The sequence below is a fragment of the Atta colombica genome, unplaced genomic scaffold (assembly GCF_001594045.1).
Source record: "Atta colombica isolate Treedump-2 unplaced genomic scaffold, Acol1.0 scaffold153, whole genome shotgun sequence".
Lineage (NCBI taxonomy): Eukaryota > Metazoa > Arthropoda > Insecta > Hymenoptera > Formicidae > Atta > Atta colombica.
This window is the reverse complement of record NW_017259243.1, coordinates 2,755,939-2,763,840: the sequence shown is the minus strand read 5'-3', so window position 1 is coordinate 2,763,840 and position 7,902 is coordinate 2,755,939. Positions and strand designations below refer to the sequence as shown.

The 7,902-nt window shown below is 31.1% G+C and overlaps 1 protein-coding gene and 1 pseudogene across 1 annotated transcript in view; both read left to right on the top strand.

The window, feature by feature from the left end:
• LOC108685493 (TLD domain-containing protein 2) overlaps positions 1 to 7,902 on the top strand; it is a 151,684-nt gene that overhangs the window by 19,089 nt on the left and 124,693 nt on the right. The window lies entirely within an intron of this gene.
• Positions 4,889 to 5,338, top strand: LOC108685495 (annotated as a pseudogene).

The following is a 7,902-nucleotide window of genomic DNA, read 5'->3' as shown; positions in this document are numbered from 1 at the left end:
CACGCACGCACGCACGCACGCACGCACGCACGCACGCACGCACGCACGCACGCACGCACGCACGCACGCACGCACGTACGCACACACACACACATACACACACATACACACACAGCTTTAATTAATATTTGAGCTACAATTAATATTAATGAATTCGGCACGAGTATGTAATAAATAAATAAATAAATAAATAAATCCGCAATAAATTCAACAATAATTTAACAATAATATGGAATAAGAAATGCAATATGATGACGCAAATATGTATAACAATAAATTACGATATGATATATATTGGATCGGAATAAAAATTTGTATTTTGATGAACTTTAAATTATTAAATAGCTGTAACTTCGTGAAAAATGAATGAGATTTTAATAAAAAAAAAAGCTTAAAATTTATATTATATCGAATATATTATATCGAAAAGTCACTGCCTCTTTTCTGTCACTATGTCTTTTGAATTTCTAAGTTTAATAATTTTTACATATGGAAAACTATGAGCTACACAAAATGAAAAATTTTTTTGACTTGATGTGAAAGTTTTCTCTATAAAATTGTCTTTTATTTAAGAAATGTTTTTAAGACTCTTTATTACTAAATTATTGCGGATTAAATAAAATAAGTATTTTGAGACTTTGATTACTCATAACTCATTAAAAATCATTGTATCGCAATTAAAAAAACAGATTTTTAAAACTGAAACTTTGTTTTATAGACTGATAATAGGCGAAAATATGTAGATACAAATGAAGCAGTGCTTTTGTCTCGATTCAATACAATATTTATTACTCACATCAATATTTGTACTCGGATAAGACGTAATACCGTTGCATCGTTGGTAGCAAGTAAATTCAGTTGTGCAACATTCACGAATATTTGCGATCTACCGAACTGGAATAAGACGGCAAGAGATTCTCCTAGAGTTCCGAGGACTCCTCACGCCGAATGAGGGTTTACTTTTTCGCGAGTCGTTGTTGATAATGGCAAAGGTCGCAGTACAACCTTGAGAGCCTTGTGCCGCATCGTAAGAGGATTCATTGTAATCCAATATGTGCTACGTGCTACGAAACATTGCACAGTACCGGATAACGTTTGCAACATGCTCGCTCAATGTAGGCTCGAGATAAAATGAATGATAGGTCGGTGTATTATGGAGGTTAATGCCGGCGGTCGAATCATTTAACATATTCGTACGTGACCTATTTTTTTTTCGTATATTTTCGCATTCCAGGTTTGAAAGTATATCATTTGATTTTTGTTTCTTTTATTAGTTTTTATGTTAGTTTCGTACAATTATACGAAAATAATGATTTTGCTGAAGTATCTAAAAATTTAGATAGATATATTTTATTGAACCATCAAAATAATTATGTAGAAAATTGAACTATAATAACAGTAAAGCTGCAAAAAGTTTTGACATTATAGCAACTAACTTGAGCGTTTTAGATAATTATTTTAATGATTTCAACAAAATTATTTTCAGATCTGTACGTATTTAAATTTTTAGATACTTTAGCGAAACTGTTCTTTTCATGTATGAAAATGATCTTCGAATGTAATAATGAAAGTATATATTTTTTATATATTGTTATTATAGTTTTGACTAGTACAGAAGATCTGCCATCCGATGGATTTTTCCAACTTTGTGTTAAATAAAGTCTAAAAATCAAAGTTCTGTGAAAAGGGAATTGAAAAGTTTCTTTATAGGTATAAAAAGAGCATATTGAAGCGCGTGATGGCAATTTTGCTGCCATGATTTTGTTTATATCTTTATTCGACAAACATGTGCGTGCGTGCATGCGTGCGTGCGTACGTGTGTGTGTGTGTGTATGTGTGTGTGTGAGACAAATCTTTTTTATATCAATATAATGTATAGCATTTCTCTCTCTCTCATCGATTGCTACATATACTGCTGTAATACATGCAGCATATATGTATTGGGCGTGGTTGAAAAGAATACAAAATTGAGCATTGGGGAGTGTTTGAGAATCTCTACCTGCGTTAACATGTTTGCTGAACATCTCGGCCTCTCGGGGAAGTTCCCAAGTTATTTTTATTGTTTCTCTTGCGCCCTCGATAAACGTTTATTTCCCTCTCTGATATTTTGTACGAGTAGATTCGACTCACGTATCGGCCTCCGACCGCGGCAATTTGATTTTGGCATTTTGATTTTAACGAAAGCTTGGGCAAGCTCGGCACCAATGCGTTCTTCTATATAGATACGTTCCCCGCTTGTCGAAGTAATCTGTTTTACAATCGTTATTTAATTTGTTGATATATACAATAATATATCATAGAAATTTCTTATTTCAAATTTGATTAATGCTTAAAAAATCAATTTTTTTTTTTTTTTTCAAAATTCTTTGTGACCAGACTATGTTAAAAGAGAACTATGATAATAGTTTTATCTTATTTATCTGTTATTTCTAATAATGTTTTGTTAATACACATGTATTTGAATTTTAATATATTAATGTATTTGAATTTTAATTTGAATAATCTTGTTGCTTTCAGTATTTATTATTTAGTAGGCGTTTTTCAGAAATTATTTACTACTGAAATACTTTACTTTTTAAAATATTTTATTAATAAGAAACATTAACATTTAACTCTCTTTTTGTTTGCGAATTTTAACTTTTTATTTTTGAGAGATTTCGATATTATGTGTGTTGAATTTCTGGAATGTTTAATCTGGAATTTTAATTCACAAGATTTTAAAATTTTATGAATTTTGAGACGAATTTGGATGCGTAGATGTTTTCTTTTCTAGGGATGCCTTTGCGTGCGATTTACTTGCAGAATATTTGTGTAGGTTTGATGAGAAATTGAGACACGAGATAGAACACTGGGATACAGTTACTTGGCGACTATGGAAAGTTCTTACCTCCATTGTCATAGCTAAGTCTGCTCAATTTCATTGCATTTCAGCATGTCACACGATGGAATAAATGAGTTCGAAACAGGGAGAAGATTGCATAAAATTACATAATGTCATAGCAAGAGAGAGAAAAAATGTACAAACAAATGGAGGCAGACGTTGTTTCCTTTTTTTAAAATTGTTAACAGCTGTTTTTATATATGTTTCATATATGTTTCATATACAGGTATATTTGTGGTGTTTAGTACGCAAAATGTATTAATATAATACAAACATATTGCATATTCCAATTTATTATTCCGAATATATAGTTATAGTTGTACAATTAAAATGGAATTATATGTTTTTTTTCTGTGCAAAAAGCTCGGGTGCATTTAGCAGATTTGCAATATGTACGATTTTCTCTTTTTCCTATAAAAAAACATATATTCAAATATCGTATATATTGCATATCATGTAGAAGTGGTCACGCATTAATTTATTAAATGCAAAAATTTATTGTATTTTAATACGGTTAGAGAGAGGTTACCGAGATGTATTTTTGCAATGGCCTTTGATTTATACGGTCTTATTTATTACGCTTCGATTAGTTGAACCGTTTATATAGATTTAGGAATTTTTATTCGAATTTTTATGTAATGAAACGCTCGTCAATTTATGGATGTTCCGCGAGATAGACATTTCTATTGTCAATTAGTAATTGTAGCTATTTTGCAATTGATAAAAATGATGATTTGAAAGTTCATTGTAGATATAATAATTTCAGTTGAGCTGAAATTTTTTTACCATTTTTTAGTTAAGTAGCAGAGTTAATAGCAAAAGTTTTATGTCGACAAGAAAAGCAATTTTGAAGAATATTGATATTTCGATAGAATATGTTAATGAATTAAAGTTGGTGAGAATGAGAGCTAAAGAACTATAATTATTATTATGCATAATAATAATCGATTATTCTCTTTTAGTTAACTCAATTCATCTCATTTTTTTACTTTATTTTTGATTGATTAAGAAAATGATTAATTGAAAATGATGAATTGTTATAAGATTTTGAATAGATAAATTGTAGGAAACACATAAGCACACTTAACAAACCCACGCGATGCTGCGACGCGCAGGTGCAGTGTCCTTAGGATTGCAGTAGGCTTACCTATCGAGTATGGCCTACTTTCCGAAACAATCGCGCAATACCTAGAACATCTTGCTGGGCCAAATGTAAGTGTAGGAGTTTCAAGGGAATGCGTGAGAATGACCTACTTTCGTTGAGATGAGTCAAGGTCGCGTTTCACTTAACGTTTATTAGAAATATTATTTTATTAATTATATAAAAAATAACGATATTACGTTATCGTATTATTGAGGTTTGAATATCAATGTAGATCTAATTTTATTTTAGTAATAATTAAAAAAGTTAGAATTAAATTGTGATATCTGCATATATTTATATTTCGAATTTCGGTGCTTATTATATTTTGTGTATTCCAGTGATCTTTATACAAATTTTATAAACTATTACGTATTTAGAATTTGTAGTGTGTTTTTCATTATTATATCAGAAAAGTCAAAGTTGTGATTTAGTTTTAGTTTTTTATTTATGTATTAGCTAAAAAAGACTCAGAAGATACGGTAGAAATGTTCGTTCTATTTCTCATATTTATTAATATATGAATAAATTGCACAGTTACTATTTTTTTATTTTGCTCGTTTTCTTGGTCATCTTTATTATTAATGTTTTGTAAACGAGCTAGACTTCTATGTAATAAAAAAGTTTCTACTTCATTTTTCTATCTTAATTTTTACAATTTATAATATAAAGAAAGAGATAAATTATAAGTTAACTAAAAGAGAGTAATCGATTATTATTACGCTTAAAAATTGTAATAATTAAAGTTCTTTAGCTCTTATTAACTGTTAAATCAAATGAATGACTAAATAACCGTAGTGAAAAGTAGTAAACAATTAAGCAAGCAGTATTTAAACGCTGATCGTAGATTGAAGGTTTCTCTGACGATGATCGTCACGCGATTTGGACGAAGGTCGACGACGCCCGAGGATACGCACGAGAAGCACGGCGAATTAAATCGCGACTTTAGTAACAGTTATCACGGAATTTTTTGAATGTTCAGGTAGTAGGGACTCCCGCGGTAGGTTGGTTCTTCGGAAAACGTAGCGGAGCGTTGGTTACCATGCAATGCCAGCTGGGATTGGTCGAGTTTGGTGGGCGAAGGGAGATCAATACTGGGAGGCTTTCGACATGGAGAGGCGTAGGCTGGTGTGTTCACCACGAGGAACGAGGGCCGGGATTAACGGCTGCTACTGGCACTACCTTGATTGTGACCTTAACCTTGATAACGCCCTTGAGCGAGATACAAAAGCCCGTCGTCGTCGTATCGGCAACGATACGATACGGATGGGAATTTCCGCACCGGAAAATTCGTCGCCACATTTAACTCCCTGTAGTCGAGTTTTCGCTGTAATGTCGGCTGAACTGTGTGTTGCGGATTTTATAGGTCGCCCTTTGTATATGTTACAAGGCCATTGAAGCGGCTCTCGAAATGCTGACGTAGATACCTTTGGTACAGGGTAGACAAACGTACGATGATCCTGAAAGCAGATAGCTACTTTGAAACTTTTCGTTCTAATTCATCAAGCGTACTTGATAAACTTTCTTTATAAATCAGCGAGTTGTCAAATATGGAGATTAACATTTTAAAAAGATCATGTATTAGATGCTATTTTGAGCGTTGAGTCGCAAAATATTTATTTTTTAATTATCCAATTTTTTAATACGCTATAAATTGTAGGTATTCTAAAGTGCAACCAAATAAAATTTAGCATAAGAAATTGTGTATTTATAATAAAATTATCGCTTCCTTGTTTCAAAAGTACATAACTCAAAAAATGAAATCTCTTAGAAAAGGAGAAAAAATATTTTTCAACTTGACAGAGAATTATTAATTTATTAATTATCAGTCGAATAATATTGCAAAATGAATATTATAATTTCTAATTTTTAACATCAAATGTTATTTTTATTATTTTTATTTCACAAGTTTTAAAAATCTTTTTGAATTGTGACGATTTCGAGTTTTTACGAAATTAAGTTACATAGTAAAAAATATTCATTTTGTATTTGTATTGAAACTGGTCTTTAAAATAAAAAAAACTTAAACTTAAATTTAAAGAATTTTTATGTCGAATCGTTAACATATCCGAGTATTAATTCATCATACTGTGATTATGTTATTTAAATATTTTAAGTTAAATTGATATTTAACATTTCTTAGTGTTAAAATAACACGATGAGTAAGTAAACAAAAAGATAACATAAAAATAATGTAATTTTAAAACGAAAATTCTAAGATAACTGAATATATGGTAAATGTTAATTTTACTGAAGAAATATATTCTTCAATTTGCTTTCTTTGGTCAAAGTATTACATTTCTTGTGTTAATTTTCACTTATTATTTTCTAACATATTCATTTTGTATTAAATTGATATAAAAATTTGTGGATGGAATTTGTTCGGAAGGTAAAATGCGTTAAAATGAATAATTATGTAGTTCACTTTTGATAATTGATGATGAAGAGTAATGTTCACTTAATTCGTAAGTAATAATTTGAAAATCTTTTTCGTTTTTTAAACGGGTTTTTAAATATATCACTTTTGAAATAAAGGAGCGTTATAATAAAATTATCATGCATCGAAATTATGATATACGTTACGATAACACCCACTTTGATAAACATATGTTATGATAGAATTAATATAATATTTTGATAAATGTTTTTTTACCCAAATATTCTAACATTCAACTTTGATCATTGTATTGTGTTCTACTCGATCGGTCGCAGCTGTTTCAAAAGAAAATCATTATGTCTCAACTGAACAATAAGACTCTGCTCGATTTCCATATAATTAAGATCGGCTGTTATCATCGTCACGGCCTTGACTATACGCGCAGAGCTCGATGTAATAAAATTTAACCGAGGTTGTTATGTTCGATTTGATCGTCCTGCCTTTAGAACCGAGATGACCGTGTACACGTCGATGCATTAAAAATATTCTTTTATGTTGAGCGTTTAGGACAAGAGTAATGTTCAACCACATAAAACCATAAAACGTTACTGAAGTAAATTAAATTATGATTTACTATATGTATAAGGCGAGTTTATGTTTAATGCGAACATATTATCGACTGTATCGTAAATTCAATTCATTCTTCCTTCGAAAGCCTCCTATCGTGGCTGTAAGAACATCCGTAGATCATTATGTTATCCTGCGACTAGAGCTGTCTGTCAAGAAGATCGATTGATTGATTATCCCGAACGTCTACAAGAGTGTTCGATCCATCTTCGATCAGTTCCTTCCAGCATTCCTAACGATATTTCTCCTTTTTTTTTTCTGACAATTCCTTCTCGGATTACTCTTTTATCATTCATTTCTTTTCTCAATCCTCGACCATCTGTATATTTTTATGATGAATCGACAAAAATACGCGTTTTAACGATGGATTGTATTTACAAAGCTGGCGAGTTTCTTTGAAATTCAAACAAATATGTATTTATATGCCAATAAATAACGAACGATTACTAAATTAATATTTGGAAATATTTTTTCGATATAAAACAGTGTTTCATGACGTCACTCGACGATTAAAGGTGTGAGGGAGGCTAACTGTTCAAGGGAACACAATGGTTGTCAGAAAACATGTTTTGTAATTTTGTACACACACACACACATACACACACACACACACACACACACACACACACACACAGATTTTAACTACGCTGATGAATGGGTTTTTTGTTCACGTTTCGTTATTATTTTGATGAGTGTGCAGTTCGCAACGAGCGTAGCGCGAACGTAAAAAGATTAAAACATGTGGAGTCACGTGAATACATTAAGTATACGACATCGGTATCATTTTCATCGGTAACATGCCATGTTATTTCATTTTGCTACCGTTCGATTCATTTATCGTATGTAGACGTTTTTTGATTTCAATTCTTAATAAGA